This window comes from Stegastes partitus, unplaced genomic scaffold (assembly GCF_000690725.1).
Source record: "Stegastes partitus isolate 25-593 unplaced genomic scaffold, Stegastes_partitus-1.0.2 Scaffold339, whole genome shotgun sequence".
Classification (NCBI taxonomy): domain Eukaryota; kingdom Metazoa; phylum Chordata; class Actinopteri; family Pomacentridae; genus Stegastes; species Stegastes partitus.
In genome coordinates, this window is record NW_007578070.1 from 32,865 (window position 1) to 51,632 (window position 18,768).

The 18,768-nt window shown below is 41.5% G+C and overlaps 1 protein-coding gene across 1 annotated transcript in view; it reads left to right on the top strand.

The window, feature by feature from the left end:
* Nucleotides 1-9,745: 9,745 nt before the first annotated feature.
* opn5 (opsin 5) overlaps nucleotides 9,746-18,768 on the top strand; it is an 88,009-nt gene continuing 78,986 nt past the window's right edge. The window contains exon 1 of the mRNA XM_008284025.1: nucleotides 9,746-9,851. The gene's annotated coding sequence lies outside the window, so the exon portion shown is untranslated. The remainder of the gene's footprint in view (nucleotides 9,852-18,768) is intronic.

Here is an 18,768-nt window from a genome sequence, read left to right on the forward strand (position 1 = left end):
CACTTAGCGCGCTTTATAACTGAGGCAGCGTTCATTCATTCTGCCCGCTTCACGCTCACCACATCGCTGCTACTCCAGCCTCTGCAGATCGACAAATCTCCTCCTCCTCCCCAACCACCACCTTTTAAAAACAGTTCAATCTCGTATAACCCCGGTGTTTCCCATATCGTGCAATTGTAGGTTGCAGATGGTTCATTATTGTACCTTGAACTATGCAATCTAGATTCTGTAAGTGAAGACTATTTAGTTGGTCTCCTGTTCTCGTGTTCATACTGTATTCGAAAAATTGTAAATTGTAAATTCATGGCTCTGCGGGGCTTTGTGATCTCAGGGATTATCTGTGTCATGCTTGCGCAGATCGTTCCAGAGCATCACGAGCAGAGTCACCGCCAAACTAAATGTATGTGATCTCAAATAAATGGTTAAAATCTGACAAAGTGTCCTGTCTGAGATGTATATGATTGTATGAAGCTGCATCCATTGCTGGGGAAGTTGGCGACAGAGTAACAGCTTGTTGACTGTGATTTTCTGAATCAGTAATGGATCCTTGATCAAGTAAAATATTATATTGCCGAATAAACACCACTGAATGAGAGAAGTAGTTCGTCTTCTATCTCAAAAGAACAAACACGCTTCAACATGTCTACAACAACGCTTTTATTTTTTAGTTATTTTTTTGGCCTTTATTGGATAGTGTTAGTGAGAGAGAAACAGGAAAGTAGAGGAGAAGACATGTGGGAAAAGGTCATGAGTGGGATTCAAACCCATGACCTCCACAGTGGGACTGTAGCCCTGCACATGGGACGCCAGCTCAACCAGGTGAGCTATAGCGGCGCCCCCACAACAACTCTTGTTTGGCACAAAACTGCAAAATGAAACTTGAAATGAAAATGACATCAAAAAGCCTGGTGAATGTTGGCAGCACATTCTTTGGTCAGATGAGACCAAGATACATTTGTTTGGCTCAGATGGCGTGACCCTACATGGGACCACAAAGATGAATGCAAGGTCCTGACAGGGATCAACAGAGGTGGGAGTGTGACCATATGGGGTTGCATGAGTGCAAAAAGGTGTTGGGTAGATTACATTTATTGATAGCACCACAAATATCTGTGGAAATACCAAAATACTGGCAGAACGGCAATATTCCAGCGTGATAAGGATCCAAAGCACACGAGCACAATCATATGTGAAGTTTTATAAAGAGAAAAGTGATAACTGTGGCCTGACGTACATGAATACATTGTTCCTGCTTCTAAAGGCTAAACACTTACAGAAGAATGAAAACATGAAGTATTTTTCATTTAACAAATAGAACAGACTTTAAAGACACAAGGGCACAGAACAACAACTCCTCCTGTCTCTTGTATTTGTTTCTAATTAGCGCTTAAGACAGAGCGTGGGTGCTTGGTTATGTGACTATTGTCAGCAATGCTTTCTATGTATTTATTGTATCTCTTCTGTGACGGCCCGAGTACAGTGGCTGTGCAGGCGGACCCGAACGAAAAGGGGAGGCAGGAGAAACAGGTTATAATGAAAAGGTTTTATTAATAAGGGTGAGGGAGTGGAGGTCACCAGGAGCAGGAAACAGATGCAGGAGTGCCAGTCGAGGGGGGTGCAGGTGGAGGTTTGTCCTTGCTGGGATCTGAGGAGGGCAAGTGCCGCCGAGGTAATGCTGGAGAGGGAGGCGTGGAGGAACCCGAGGACGGTGCTCAGGGGACGGTGCCCGAGGTGCTTCTTCCCGGTGGAGGTTTTCCCAGTGCAGGTGCTCGTGGAAGGAGAACTTCTTGTGAGGGTGCTCGTTGCGGTGGGTTCCGTGGTGAAGCTGGAGAGGGTTACGGCTGGTGTGGCTCGTGAAATGCTGGAGGCTGGAGTCGAAGAGGGAACGCTGGAGGCAAACAAATACACACGAATTACTAGAGACTCGAAAATACTTAAACTTAGTTGTAATGCTTCGCGAAGGAGAGCAACTAAGTGGCCTGGCAGTACCACAAGGATGATTCACAATCATCTGGCGCTGGAGATCTGTGAGAAGCTTGTATTTCAGGTGCTGATGAGCTGATGAGTTGCACAAACCACCAAGACACAAACACAGGAGGCAGACAAAAAACCACAAAACACAAAACATATTCCATAACCCTCACATCTTCATTGTTTCTCATCATTTTGCCATGGGTTTTATCACATTGTTGGTTCATTTGCCTTTTGATATCATGCTTATTTCTGTTGAGTTCAAGAAGAATAGCTGCTACCTTTGTATTGGCTAACAGGAATCCAGGTTATTAAAGTAAAATGAACACTGGTGTTCTCTTTTGAGCCCATTTTTTAAAATTTAAGTACAGCATCGTTTAAAGTATAAAGAAATATTGAGGGGAAAAAAAAAAAGTCCTGCCTGACAGGCCACTTCTGAAGCATCTTTACTGACTTATTGAACAGCTGAGGTGATGATATCCTCAGGAAGTGTCACAGAGGAGGAAATCAATCTGCGTTTTCATGTCTGTCTGTGTTAGGTTGACTGAATCATGACCTTGAGAAGTTGTACGACTTGAATTCACATCACTGTGGGAGGTGAGGTTCAGCACAGTCGACACATCCACTCGCCTGGTTTGTAATCCGCGTTCAGGGTGACGGAGTCCGTTCCAACCCATCACATATTAAGAGACGACCGCGGTGACACTTACATTCACGAGTCGCATCCAGATGAAACCCACACTGACACCAAAAGAAGGTGCAGCCTTCTACACACCGAAAAGGTCCCAGACACATGATGGAGTCAGACCGGGATTTTATTGCCGTGAACCTGCAAAACCAAGAAACTGTGCTGGCTTGAAACCACGCAACGGTTCAGTTCACTTGGCGCAGACGTTTTAGTTCTGCTCTGTTTCATGTTCCCATTCAGTTGTTAGAAGCGAAGCATGTGGTGTGAACACCTGGCACTAACACGGACAGTAAGTCCCAAAGTTTAAAAAAATGGTGCACCAAGAAATATGCAGCTATGAGCATTAGGTGAGAGCGCAAATGTCACAAACAATCGAAACCAGCTGGAATCAGAACAAAAATCTTTCCAGAGAAACTGCTACAATCTATATAGAGATATAAGAACACATGTACGAGGTGTGTCAGAAAAGCTCCAGAACTGGTGTCACAAAAGATATATTTTTAAATACAAACTACAAACTACAAGTTTTTTTCCCTTCAAACTAATGCCCCTGGAGTCTAACACACTTTCCCAGCCTTCTCTGTCACGCTGCCATGCACTCCTGGAAGGATTCTTCCAAGATCCTCTGCAGCTCCGTCATCACAGCCATCGTAATATCGTCCACGTCTTCAAAACGGGTCCCCTTGATGACCCCCTTGAGCTTGGGGAAGAGGAATAAATCCTACGGAGCCAGGTGGGGTGAGTAGGAAGGTTGCTCCAGCACGGTGATGTTCTTCTCAGCCATCAACTGTCGGATGCTCAGGGCATTGTGAGCAGGTGTGTTGTCATGGTGAAGCAGCCACCACTGGTGGACCATAAAAGGAAAGGAAATGAAATCCGCAAGAAAACTTTATGATCCGGACTATTTCTGTGGGTTTGTTACCACTTGTGATTGCTTTCATATTGATTTGATCAACTTTTGATTCAAAATATGGTGAGAATATGCAACATTGGGGATACAAGTGATGGAAATGAGTTTCCTCTGTAGAGCTGCTGGGCTCAGCCCTATGAGATCGGACACGTGGAGCTCGGATTGGAGTCGCTGCTTCTTTCATTCGAAAGGAACCAGCTGAGGTGGTTCTGACATCTTATCAGGATGCCTCTGGAGGTTTTCTGAGCATGTCTTAGTTGGAGGAGACCTCAGGTTACACCTAGAACTTGCAATTGTATATCTCATTTGATGTAAGAACACCTTGGGTTCCCCCAGGAAGAACTTTCCGTGGAGAGGGACATCTACAATGCCCTGCTTAGCCTGCTGCCACCAACCATGACCCGACTCTGGATAAGTGGAAGAAGATGGATGGATGATGGACGGATGGATATTGGTTATAGGGGCCTAGCTTTTCATCCATCCATCCATCCATCCATCCATCCATCCATCCATCATCTATACAGTCTAGGGTCACGGGGGGCTGGAGCCTATCCCAGTCGACTTAAGGTGAAGGCAGGGGACACCCTGGACAGGTCACCAGTCTATCACAGGGCTACACTTAGAGACAGACAACCAAGCACACTCACATTCACACCTACGGACAATTTAGAATCACCAATTAACCTCAACATGTTTTTGGACTGTGTGGGAGGAAGCCGGAGAACCCGGAGAGAACCCACGCTGCACGGGGAGAACATGCAAACTCCACGCAGAAAGATCCCGGTGCCCCCACCAGGACGTGAACCGGCGACCTTCTTGCTGCGAGGCAACAGTGTTAACCAACTGCACCACCTTGCAGTCCACTTAGCTTTTCAGTTATCAGTAATGTCACTCATCTATTCATTATGCAAGCCTGTGGTAAAAAGCTGCTGTCTAATTTTTTAAAATTACACAAATCCAAAGCCCAGATGTCACTGTTTGCCACCAGCACTGAAACACTGCTCGCATTTGCAGGTCTGTGTGGATCTGAGGCTATGAAACGAGTCTTAAAACTTCCTACGCAAATGTAAGGTGAGTTGTGCGCATCAGGTCATCCACGCACACACATTTATCAACCTGTGAATAAATGCACTGGAAGCTTTTCAAAAGCAAAAATGATCACATCCTGTGAAGTAGAAGCAAGAAATCTGTACGGAAAATAATCATGTTTATTCAGGTTGCGATGGCTGTATTTGCTTGTTCAGTGTGCATGGTGTCTGTGTGTGGATTGGAATGAATCTCGATAACCACACCAAACCAGAGCACACACAGACGATCTGACGTCAGCTGAATGGGGAAACAAACACAAAAAGGCATCTGGAGCAGAGCGGAGAGTTTTTACATACATTCACCTCAAGTTTTGGAACTTTGTATAAAAACAGACTTTTGTTATCAGAAGAGAAAGCTTGTATTTGATGTGTGTTTCAAATTGTAATTTGAGTTGAAAACCTGAAAAAAAAAAGTTGAAATATTGCAAAATAATGCTTGACTGTGGCAGAAAAATGGTTGTGAAAGTGCAAAGGAAGTTGTTTGTTTTACCAACTCAATCTGATCTCACAGTTCTCTTCTGCAGTGGTTTTAAAGGCACCTGACTGTAAAATTAGCACCAGCTGTTCATCCCAAAGCGGTCAGCTCCTCTGATATCTGCAGAAAATGAATGTGAAGTCCTTTTATCATTCAGCAATTTACTGGTGAAATTTCTTTCAAATTTGCGTGAAGAAACGCATGGAAACTTGTTGCAGACGTTCTGTACGAAGCAGTTGACAACAAACTGAAGCAAATGGGAAAAAGATGGAGGCTATATGTGAAAGCGGGCCAGGCCGGACGTCCCCTCTTGTCCTTGAAATTAATTCCCCGTCGTAATTATAATTACACATCTACACATTGTGTGAAGCGGGGACAACAGTGATTGCATTCATAACCCTTAGTTTGGCAACGTGGCTGGTGGAGGGCAGTTTCTCGGAACCTCCATCTAAAATCCCTGCATGACCCAGAGATAATTGGAAGTCAGCGCCACGGATGTTTGAAGATAAAGGCAAAACTTCAAAGTTTATCTTGCCACCAGAAAACAAAAAGCAACAACAGACATTAAAGCGAAGCCTCTCCCAAAGTACGCCAAAGCTCCCCCAAACCCTAGGAATCGGGGCAAGTAATCATCGTCTTGCGGTTGTTCATACAGGAGGGCTGTCTTTGAGAGAAGATCTGCAGGGAAGCTGACAAAATCCTGATAGAAATAAGCGAGAAACCCGGTTATTGTTGAAGCACCAAATGGGATTTTCTGATGGGAGTTGGACAGAAACATGGAGGCAGCAGATGAGAATGACAAAGATAATAACTGGTTTGACAATAGAGTTGCGTCTGTAGTCGGTGCGTCATTCCTTTGCTCAAGCTGAGGATAATACAAGCCTTCTGTCTCAAGGAATTCATGATTCCATAATAATAAATGTCTTTCTTCTAGAGGCTGGTTGACAGTATGTGTCATGTATTGCTAACTTTAGGCCGCAAAATCAATTAACTGACCCCACTGCTTCGTCCCAGTAAAAACAAAACCTAGTTGTGTTTGTTTTTGGTTTCTGCTATCATAGAGTTGTGACAGATGCAGGAAACATGAGGCACATTTTTATGGCTCCATTTGTTTCAGCTGACACACTGACCAACTCCCTGGGAAATTCAATTATCTGCTAGTTTAACTGGGTTCAGCTGGGAACAACTGTGACATGTTTGCTCTGTTTCCAACCCTGCTGGCTGCAATTATCCACACATCAAGCAGCCCGCAATCGTATGCATCAGACTTCTCAACGTGAGGCTTTAACTGAAAGACAACAGCAAACAAAATCCAATCGTTCTCCTTCTTGTGACACTAAAATAGAAGCTATTCAGATTTCATATGATTGAGCGTGATTTGTTTGGATGCATAGATCAGTGACGTGTCACACACATACATCGTGTACATTGTGTTCAGTCACACGGCAGAAGAGTGACATGAAGTAAGGCGAAGTAACTCCAACACATCATACTACAGCATTTTTTGGGTTTTTTTTTTGCAGCTTGGCACAGAAAGAAAACTCACATGGTTCTCATTTTCCGTGACTAATCTACAAGAGAAGTCTGTCTGATTTTTTTTTTTTTAAACAACCTCATTACCAAGACTTGAAGTTTGTGGACACTGTGGCTCCACAAGAGGTGGACACTGAAAACGAAGGTTATAATGATGTGAAGCTGCATGGAAATATTTCAGGCACAAAAAAGGAGGATGTTGGTAATATTGATGCCACGACTTGAGGCAAAGCTGATGACTTAGAGTTTTGCTGGAACTGTTGGAATCAAGGACAGTCTTGATCGTGCTTCACTGTTATTTACCTTTTTACTGTGGAGTTCTCCAAATAACCCAACAATGAGCATTTTTTCTGTTTAAACAGCCTGAATGACTCAAGACACCTGTGATACTGAATGAAGACAACAGCTTGCCTGAAATATTTCAACGCATCAAGATCATTTCAGAGAATCTTTGTGGCAAAAGAATGAATCCTTCTATAGCTTCTTTGTTGGCGAACCGACGGCGTGCAGGTGTGCATGACTAATAAATGAAACACCTTTCAGGAAGAATGGAGCGTTGCTTCAGAGAGGTGTAAGGACACCAACACTTCTGTATCCGTCACGCATTAGGGAGGCATCTGAACACCACAAATTTATCTTAGAACACAACAACAACAACAACAAGCCCGAACACGCGGTTTACATCAAACTGAACCACCTTCAGCCACATGATCAAAAACAACAATGGCTCACACAGAGTCCTGATCTCAACATTCAAGTTGGCAAGAGGAGACGAACACAGTGAGACGGAGGAAGTCCACAGAAGATCTGTATTTGATTTATAGCAACAGAACCCAACAATTTCACAACTGCTGTAATTTAAATATTACCAAATTCGGTGCACAAAAGTTGAAATGAAATAGCAATAACAGTTGTAACCGTGACAGAAAATCAGCCTAAAAACATGAAGGATGTAGCAGTGGCTAAGTTGTTCTCTAAATCGACATGCTGTTGATTATTCTCGGGCCCTGTGGAAGGCTGTGTGTTGAAGGGGGATTTTTTTTTCCTAATAAGCTCGTTCAGTTGAGCCTCTGCTGGGAAGCTTCACAAAGCTGCAGCTCGTCCACATGCAGGCAGACCGGTGGTCAAGAGAGGCCGAGAGGAAATGGTTCAGCTGCCCTGCAAAGTATAATGAATTAAACTGTCTTATCTGAGAGATTGTTCACACACAGTCTCACCTCCTCCTTTCCTTTGAGTCTGAAAGTTTTTCCTCAAAAGTCTATCAAGTCAATGAATATGAGATTTTAATCACAGTCTCTTCCTTTCTTGTCAATCTACAAGTTAGTTTTCTCTATAATCTAACTACGACTTTGTGAACAGTCAAAATAAAAGTATCCAGACAGTCTGTGTGTCTGATGTGATGAAGGAGACACAGTGAACTCTAACATTATGATCGATGCAGTTTCCACGTCAGGGATGATTAAAAATGATAAGTAATTAATCAAGTTACTGCTGTTGTGCCGCCTGCATTAATGTGCACAACTTTCTCACTTTGTTCAGAGTGTTGCGTAGAGCCACGTTGTTAAGATTCTGTCAAACGTGAATCCTTTTCTGTTAATCTGACGTCATCGGAGCATGTGGGTGTCGTGTCTGAATGAGCACCCAGGTCAGCCTGGGACAGCGATCCGTCAGAAGGACACCCACAGGCAGCGCTACTCTGATTTGTGTGAAGTGGTTTAAGGCATTTTGCTGATGTTTTGCAGATTTTCCGTGTTTCGTGAAATCACAGATAACATCTGGGGAAATCACTGACAAAAATATTAATTTTATGTGTTAGCCGTAAAACAACAACAACAATAACAACAACAACAACAACACCAAAAGGGCTAAAACTGTCAATAATGTTCACATAAAAATCTGCATGTTTTGCAAATAATAGTACAATGTTTTACATTTCACCAACATTAGTTTTTGAATTTTTTTTTACTTTTTTTAAATCAGTAAAAAGAACATTATTTTACTTTTTTTTTAATCATTATTTAAAAGAGAAATGATATATTAAAGATAAAAAAACCAGTTAAATACAACAACAACAACAACAACAATAATATTGGTAATAATAATAATAAGTTTAGAACTTTTACCTGTTCTGTTAAATTACAGATAACGTTTAGTAAAATCACTGACAAAAAATGCATCAGTTTACATGTTGACTGTAAAAAAAAAATTTTTTTTAAATTAAATATTTGGCAGCAAAGATATTTCAAAATAAGTTAAACACTAACAATCAAAAATCTGTGGAGGAAAAAAAAACAACCTCTGGAATATAATTATAAATGTGTGACTAAAAAATGTGACATTGCTTTTCTGTACTCGATTGAAAAAAAAAAAATAAAAATAAAAATAAATATGCAAATCTGGAAGCAAGACTAGATTCATATTTTTTTTGTTCAATGAACTACAAACATGCAAAAATAATCATGTTTTTTTAAAGGTAAATACAGTAAAAAAGAAAAAAAAGCAGCGTAATAATACTGTCCAATGTTACAAATTGTCATTTATTAAAATATACCTGGTGTAGATGTTATTTATGGTTTTGGCCAGTTTTTCTTTTTGGTTTTTTACAGTTCTTGTGTAAATTAATGCTGTTTTATGTTTACTCATTAATATCTGTAATTTACCAAAGCAGCATGCATATAGAGTTTTTTTTTTCCAGTTTGTGTTTGACTTATTTTAAAAATATCTTTGCTGCCATTTTTTACATTTTTTTTTATTTTTTACAGTGTATGTCTGAAGCTCCAATGCCGTCACATGAACAGATCGATGAGGCAGCAACGTTACATCCCATCCCTAGAAAAAAAAAAAAAAAAGAAGCGCTTTAACAGAAGCCGGTGGAGCCTCGTGGAGCTCAGATCTTCTCCAGCGCTCAGACGGAACGAAGCTCCGGAGAACCCAAAGGACTCAGCTCCCCCCCCTACTGAACCAACACCGAGTTAAAGTCGGGCTCTCAGACCGGGGGAGGTTTAACCGTGAAGGTCCTGCCCAGGAGGCGGGTTGAGCAGCGGACCGAGCAGCTGCGGAGCTCACAGCGGATCTGCGCCTCGGAGGACAACTTGATCCGGAGTCTCTCTTGTTTGCTGAGATATCAGTGTGGATCTGCGAGTCGGTGGGAATTAAACGGGATGACAGATGACCGATGAGCAAAAAGTGAGTCACCTTCACTTTTGGAGTGTTTTTCTCCACTTTGCGCCAACATGTAATCACCTCATGTTACAGGCGTTTGAGCCAAATTGTTGTTGTTGTTGTTGTTTTTCCTCCTTGTTGCTTTCATGACAGGAAACATTCAATTACAGGATAAAGTGGTGACATCAAGTCCTGCTGCTAATAAAATAACCAGGCAGTCACATAAACAGGGATGACATCTGCATGATTTCAACATTGTTTTAAATCATTTGCTCTTTTTTTTTTTAACATCCCTCAGTTAAAGTTTATTGTTTATGGTCAGCTCCTTTATCAAACGTCTTACAAGCAGAAGGCGATTTTCTCATTTTGCAGTCTGTGAAGAGCAGAGGATGGCAGTAGCACAGCAGATAGAGGAGCTTCATGTGTCCTGCGACTGTGTTTAACAGCTGCCTTTATGTGACTCTTATGAAATCAGGAGAGGAAGGTCTGAGAAAGCTCTGCAGGATCTCCAGAAAAGTCAGATTTAATCGCATCTTTCTCAGATCTTTAAAGCTGCAAAAACAAGCCTGTGATAGTTGAATCTGCGGGCTGAGCTTTGAGACACGTGTGATTAAATATCCTTTTGTACTGATCACCTTCAAAGTGTCGGTGGTGGAAGGATGCCACATGAAGACACAGTGAAGGTTAACGTGCTTATCAATATCAAATCTTTACGGTCACAGCTTATAAACAAGGAAATTGAAAGTGCAGTCGTCATCTGTGCAAAAGAGCTGTAAAATAATAACCAGCATTCACACTGAGTTTGCACCGTTCCCCTTTAAACTGCACCAAAAACAACACGTATTGCACATTTTTGCATGACATGACCTCCTGAAAACCTTAAATCTCTAATCTTGTGCGCAAGGAAAAGAATATCTACAAGAAAATACTCAAAACAAGAGACTTTGCATTAAAAATCTGATATATTTCGATGCAGATCGTAGATGTCTTGCATGAGAAATTCAACTCCAGCTGTCGCTTTCATGCATTTGAATGGAAAACAATGTGCAATCGCAGCCGTTGAAATGCATCAGACTGGAAGCATCAAGTAGCACAAAACAGAAATTCTCACGTAAAGTGCATTTTTTCCTCAAGTACGTTTTTCCTCAAGTCCAGCACTTGTGTAAACATTGTGAGTCCCTCCCGTGGGGCTGTGGGGTGACTCCATCCTGACCTGTCCCCCCTCCTCTTTACTTCCCTCCCTATAGGACTGTCCAAATCAGACCTATATCATGTCTTATTTAAAAATCTCACAGGTCAGATTGGTTGAATTTTGCATCGGGAGACCTCGAGACGAGGTGAACGCTTGTTGGTCAGATCAGTGTTTGAGTTCCAGGCTGCAGGGTGTCTGTGTTAGTTGGAGGGAAAAGTGTTTTTTTTTTTTCATCAGTCTCGCCTCTTTCTTCCCTTTTGTGAGTTTACTTTTTTTTCCCACAGAGTTGCTTCGAGTCAAACATCAGCTAGAATCATAGAAAACATCAGGAGGGTTCGAAGCGTCAAAGATGACAAATCCTAGCAGGGGCATGAAAGCAACCTTTGTAGCTCTTATTTGAACAGATGCAAAAACTGCACTTTAATCCTGCAATGGAATGACTAAAAAAAAAAAAAAAGCACATGAATGACCTCCGGCCAGATAGCAGCCTTCATCTCTCTCCCTTCATAATCCACCTGATGATTATTGGATACAGTCGCCACAAAGACAGTCGAGGTTGTAACGCCGTCCTTCTCATTGCTCAAAAATGACCTGATGATGATGGTAAAATGACTGTAATGTATCTGATACAGCTTAAATTAGTGGCAAACTCTGGTCAATTATGCTTTCTGTTTCTTTTTTTTTACCTCATCTAAATAGTCTGATTCCTGATTGGCTAAAATATGGCTTAAATATCCATCACTCCTGCTCTCTGCTGAGTCTTTAGTTTGCTGCATTAATTTATGCTGGAAACGTCTTTATTCATGTAAAGGGAAGCACAAGATGCAGGCCTGAGGGTACAAATCATCATATAATAGACTATAGATGGATTTAATCATGTTTTCCACAATAGATTTAGTGGCTGTATGAACTCATAATTCATATGTTTGTCGTGATAAAATAAGAGCTCCTGTGTGTGTTCTGCTTTCTGTTGTGTTTCTGTCGGAGGGGAGCTTATGCCTGTGATCAGGGATCTGTTTTTTAAAGCTCTAATCCCAGTAATTTATTATGTTTATGTCATTTTTGCGTTGAATTTAAGGGATAAAGTTAGATAGATCACAGTCTGCTCAAATCTGCGATGCATGTTAGATTACAGTGTTTGAATACTTAGTTTTTTTTAGATAACTGCTGGTTAATGCTGCCTGTACATTATATTTCCCAGACTTGTCTGCAGCAATCTTTTGATGGGTGTCAAAGTCTATATGAATGCAGGACATGAGGAGCGTTTTATTGTGACTAGAAAGCCTGTGTTCATCTGTCAGTGGTTTTAATGTTGTGGCTGATCAGTGTGAGTTTAAAAATAAATCAAAAAGAAGGCTCAGTAACCTCTTTAATCAGCTGCAGTTTTTAGCAGATGTTACTTAAATATGAGGAAACAGCTCCTTTGTTGGGGACTATTTTCTCATGCGTTAGTTTTTTTTGATAGTTTTTGGAAAACAGTGGAAATTCTGTGGCACAAATGACGGAGGATGTTGTGTCAGTTAATGGTTGGTTTTGGAAATTTCACGCCATTTATTGAAGCCGGATTTCTTCTTTTCTTGGAGCATGAAATGTTGTCTGATAACGCCGAGACGGAGTGAGAGGTGTGACGCCGTTCAGGAGATAAATGTGACATGTTTGAGGAGAAATCTGTCGATCTGTGGTGGACTTTCTCTTCACAAGATCAGTTCTCTTTTTTAAAAAAAAAATCATCTGGTTATGTTGCTACCAAATGAGCCCTCTGGTCTTTTTTTCATCGTCACATCTTGTCACTGGTTTTTTAGTCACTCTGTGTTTGAGGTATTTGTCGATACTTCAGCAGCGGTGTTTACAGTCAGACCTCACTGGGCTCTGGGGAAATCTTAGTTTCTCTTTCGTGATGATCAGTCTGTTGTTTTGTTCCCATCAGCGGCTCTGACCACAAACCTCCCAGACATCCTCAACATTTTAAATATACAGCGCGTATACGTACTCTTTGATGGAGACAGCGTTGCGTATTCTAGGTCACATCTGTGCAGCACCGGCCAGAGAAATGGTTCTCCCTCAGATGTTGGATGGAGGCAGTGCTGTGGGTGTGCAGTTTCTCTTCTCCGAGCTGTTAGATGTTGCCCCCCGAGCCGAGTTCAAGCCCTCATTTCCAACCAGAGCGTGTCTCGCTTTGCAGTGGAACGTCATCGACAGGTCGGCCTAAACGCACTAATTGAACCTCCAATGGAAGAAGCTCCTCTCAGAGGTTTTGCACCCACTGAGCCAGAAACAACATCTGGGTTTTTATTCTTTTGACTGTGCCCACGCCTCGTTCTCAGTCTTGTCACCTTTTTTTTCATTGAAGAAATTTAGATTTATCTCAACACAACATCAGTTTTTTCTGAAGAAGTCCCTTCAAGTGTTTTTCATGATTTGTGTAAAGTGTAAAAACAAATCCTGTATGAAAAAAAAAGAATAAAAAATGACAAAAAAAAATCAGCAGAAAAAAATCTGGCCGCAAGGGTGCAACAAAAATACACAAAAAATTAACAACAATGGAGTATTATGCTGTTAAGAAAGTTTAAAAGCAATACTAGTAAATGTTTGTAAAAATTTTAAAATTTAAATTCAGATTTAAATACAGTAAACAGTGAACTTAATGGTTAAATTGTAGAAACATAAATTACCATTTAAGAAAAAATGCACAGATTTTTGATGTGAACACCTTTTTTTTTTTTTACAGTCAACACATGAATTAATACTTTTTTCCTGTGATTTTACTCTTTGTTTCTGTATTTTAACAACATGGGGAAAATCATTATTATTATTTTTTAAAAATCATTTTAATCCTTAGTCCTCATCATTTTGCTTTCAAGAGAGATATTCGGAGATCAAAATTGATGTCCCCATTCCAGCACAGCGAACGAATAGTCGGCTGTTCGGGTCCAGCCCTAGATATGTGTTCTTTTTTTTTGCACTAATTGATAAGTTATCCACAGTCAATAAACCACAAATACGTTGCCAGTGTAGATTCCTGGTCAGCAGACAACTAGAGTTCTTTTCGGCCTTTAAAGAAACACAAAAAAGTCCAGTTGTTTGCTACCAAAGCACTTGATCACATGCACTGTTGACCTTCTCACCTAGAAAACATCTCATCAGCCTGTGACGTTGGTTTCAGATGCAAATCACTGATTTTTATTTAGTGTGACATTGTTTATTGAGATTGGCAGAAGACATGTGTTCACGTTGTTATCTACAGGATGCAAACTAGGGGAGGAGGATATCAGCTGTAGAAAGTCTTTAAATGAAATACTGGCTTCAGTCCAGACTTCTAACCTCTGCTGGAGGTGATGGAGGATTTAAAGGCGTGACTTGGAGGCAGACATCACGATTTCCGTCTTTGCACAGTTAAGGTCAGCACACAGGAGTTAAGCCCAAAACAAACAGGCGACAGAGGGGGCAACGAGGCAGTCCAAGAAACAAGAATTTGGTCTACGAGGAAACGGCGAACTCTAGGAAAATGGGCGTCACAGTTACAACAGAGCACACAGACATGCGGCCCTGAGGGAAGTGGAGGCCAAATAAATTTATCAGGGATAAAAGGATAACAAGATGCAATTGACACACATCAGGGCGGGGAAGGCTGTCGCAGCACTGGAGGGCAGGAAGGCAGGAAGGCAGAGGTCTGAAAGGACAACAGAGGTGAGTGTGTCAAAAGAAAGAACAAAGAACAAGGTGACCCAGAGAGCAGGATGACGCCTGAGCGACACATAACAGCTGTCAGGTCAAAAGGCTGCAGATTTGTCTGGAATTGTTACCTAAAACTACCTTTGGCATGCTTTACATTTAAGTTGAAGTAGTTTTAGTAGTTTTCTAAGTGAATATGGACAATTTGAAAAGCTTTTTATTTTTATTTCTGCTACTGCTGGTGAGCCGTCATAACAGACATGATCGTAAGTTATTTTCACCACAGGAGGGACTTGATGCTCTCTGCAGTTTAGTGGAACAGAATATGTGCATAAATCTGCATCAGCAACCGGCCAAAATAAAATGGAATTTTTCCCCCCTATCAGATACCCTTGAAAATTGAATGTCACGCATCAGCAACTGTTGGGGAGAAAATTCCATTTTTGTCATTGGCTGACAGACCACTATCTCCCTACCGCTGGGTGGAGGCGTTTTTGATTGGGATGGACTGATCCTGACTGATCCTGACTCCTACCTCCTGAGAAACACAATGCATGCAAATCTAAAGAAGAAACTGAGTGAAAAAATAGTTAAAACAATGACAAACTGCATAACTGATAGTTTGCTGAGCCGTGGTCCCCTTGTTAGCGCCACGCCTTTTAATCATACGACACAATAGTGGCAGAAAATGTGTCCTTGACTGTAAACAGAGGAAAACAAAAGCAGTTGTTTTTCTAGCCAGAACCATCAAATGTGGTACTTTGTGAAATCCTGAACTGCCATATTTGATTGAAAGCCAGTGTTGGATTTGTGAATTGGTTGAAAACACACCACTATCTATGGCTTTACATTTCCAGAGTTTAACACAAGAACTTGATGCAAGTATCTTAAATATGTTCTTAAAGGCTACACAAACAACATTTTAATGAAATGCTGAGGTTAAAGCTAACAGCTCCTGTGCTAACAAGCAAAAATGTGTCACCGCGACCAGTCACTGATCACATGGACGACATGTTGTTCTTAAATACTTTTTCATCATACGCCCAATACTGCATTTAATGTCTAAACATCTCCAAAAATCAGCCGCTCGCGTGCTGACGAGGACCAGAGGGCGGGATCACATTACACCTGTTTTAAAGTCGCTGCATTGGCTCCCCGTCCGCTTCAGGATCGATTTTAAGGTTCTTTTATTAGTTTTTAAGTGTCTTCACGGCCTTGTGCCCAGCTATTTATCTGACCTGCCTTTACCGTATCGACCCTCGCGGATCCTGAGGTCCTCCGGCAGCAGCCTTTTATCCATTCCAGTAGCAAGAACCAGAACCCACGGTGAGGCAGCATTTAACCACTACAGCCCCCACCTGTGGAACAGCCTGCCGGAGAGCCTCAGGACTGCAGAGACTGTCGATACATTTAAAAGAAAGTTAAAAACACACCTTTTAAATCAAGCTTTTAATTGAACTTTAATTCTTTTTACATTCTTATCATTTATTTATCTTTATCTCATGTATTTTACTCTTTTAACTTTCATCTTATCTTACATAAGGCCTTTTATTCTTAAAGTTTTTAGTTTTTAACTCCAGTGTTTCCTTAGGGGGGTCCTCCACACTGGGGGTTCTGTCTGCGGCTCCATTTGGCCCGGATGATTGGGGGGGCTCCCCACCTCGTTGTGGGGATCCCCCTGTCTGCCGGGTCGGGGGTTCGGGTGCTGACGCCCCCCAGTGGTCATGGTCTCCAACTCCTCCTGGTGTGGACGGCCCCAATGGTAGCGTTTCCCACAATCCCTCAGTGCCATGCCACGCCTCTTTTAGTCTAGTGGTGAGTGTGTGTGTACGACTGCGTTTGCTGTATGTGTATGCATGGAGGGTGGGAGGGTTTATTTTATTTTTTAAATGTTGTAATGTTTTTAAATGTTGTAAAGCATTTGTGTTGTTGTTGCACATGAAAAGTGCCATATAAATAAAATTTGATTGATTGATTGATTGATAAACCTGTACAGCTGCTGTGGTCGGATTCATGCGTTCCTCTTTGTTTTTTGCTGCTTTTTTTTGTTGTAGAAAAAAGCTTTTAGACTGAAGACTGATCAGTGTGTTGGCAAAAGTGTACTTGCAGCCTAAATTTCCTCAAACAGGCTACGATATGGTGCAAGACAGAGCCACAGATGTGAGCCTACAATCTCAAAGCATCCAGAATTGGTTACCATAAAACTATGAATGGCTTTTTTTTTTTTTAAGTTGTAGCCCCACAAAAACGTGCTTTAAATGCAAACTTTCCCAGTTCACTTTGGAGCAGATAAACACACTTAAAGCTGCTTCGTACACTTTGTGTTTTTGGTGTTTAAATTGCTATAGACACCTCCTCCACACATTTAACACACCAAGTGTTGCTCATTCTGTAGCCTCATGCACACAACTTTAACATGTGGTTGGTAAACTGTTGTTACAGAGAAGGGTCATCATCATCTCATAATACATTCCATTAGATTTAGGTTTTCACATAAACCCCTGGAGATAAATGAAGGGTCTGTAAATACCCGGAGCCTGGTCAGAGTCCATGAAGCGCAACTATCAGGGAGTGTAAAGATAAATGTTTTAAGGCGAGAGGGGATTGAAAGTCTGATAAATGAACACTGTGATGACCTCTGTTGGTAATGTTTCTTTATTGGCTGCAGCTTTACATCCATGTCTGTAGAAAATGTGCAGCAAGTCTTCAAAAGAGTTTTTTTTATTGAAGACATTCTTTTGGGAATGAAGGGAGTTACTGGATAAAGGAGTCTCTCCCTTTTTATTATTGCATTCAAAATAAATGATTCCTTTCGGTGGCTTTTCTCCTTTAAGTAACTGATTACAGAATAAAAGACAGAGATGGAGACATGAGGGGGAAAGACTGTCCGCCCGAAGGCAAGAAGGAACACACAGAGTAATCAAAAAGGCACTGATTTGCACTGGAATATGGTTGCCGTAGGCTGTTTTAAAGCTGCACTAATTATTAATCAGATATCAATAATTCATCCGTTGACAGTTTTGTAATACGAAGTGTGTCAGAAAAGCTTCAGGACTGGTGTCACAAAAGATATATTTCAAATCCAAACTACAAACTACAAGTTTTCCCCTTCAAAGTAATCCCCCTGGAGTTTGAGGCACTTTCCCAGCCTTCTCTGCCTTCACGCTTCCATGCACTCCTGGAAGGATTCTTCCAAGATCCTCCGCAGCTCCGTCGTCACAGCCATCTTGATGTCGTCCACGCCTTCCAAACGGGTCTCCTCGATGACCCTTTGAGCTTGGAGAAGAGGAATAAATCCCACAGAGCCAGGTGGGGTGAGTAGGAAGGTTGCTCCAGCACGACCATGTTCTTCTCAGGGATGCTCAGGGCGTTGTGAACAGGTGTGTTGTCATGGTGAAGCAGCCCCGACTTGTCCTGCCACAACTCTCGCTTCTTCTTGCGCCCTGAACCAACCAAACGCCACAGGATCTCTTTGTAGACGTGCTGGTTGATCGTTTGAAGGGGAAAACTCGTAGTCTGTAGTTTGGGTTTGAAATCTATCTTTTGTGACACCAGTCCTGGAACTTTTCTGACACACCTGTTATGAAAAGGTTGATTTTTTTTGGGATTTGTGGCCCAAACATTTGGTTTTCCCCTCACTGTTCCTGTAATCGAAGAGGTGTGTTCAGCAAAAAATGACAAATTAAACCACAACACAGCTGATATTTACCTCTAGAGATGAGCTAAAAGAAGCGTTGCAAAATATTTGACTGGCATTAGCTGTGGTTCCATCATGCCTTTTGTGTGCATTTTGAAATATCAGATAAAGTTAACTGAAATAGGAAAAATCTATTTCATCATCAGTTTTGCTTGCTTTAGATGGTTTTTAACTTTAAAAAAGAAAAAAAAGAAGCGATATTGCACTTTGTGGAAAATGAAAACTGCTTTCTCGGTTAAGTTTTGTTATTCTGGTAGATTAATCGTAGCAACTACACTTGCTTGAGTTCCTTGAAGACGTTCCACCTCTCATCCAAGAGGCTTCGTCAGTTCTAACTGATTAGTTGGGCGTTCAAGTCAGTCAATTCAGTCTAGTATTCT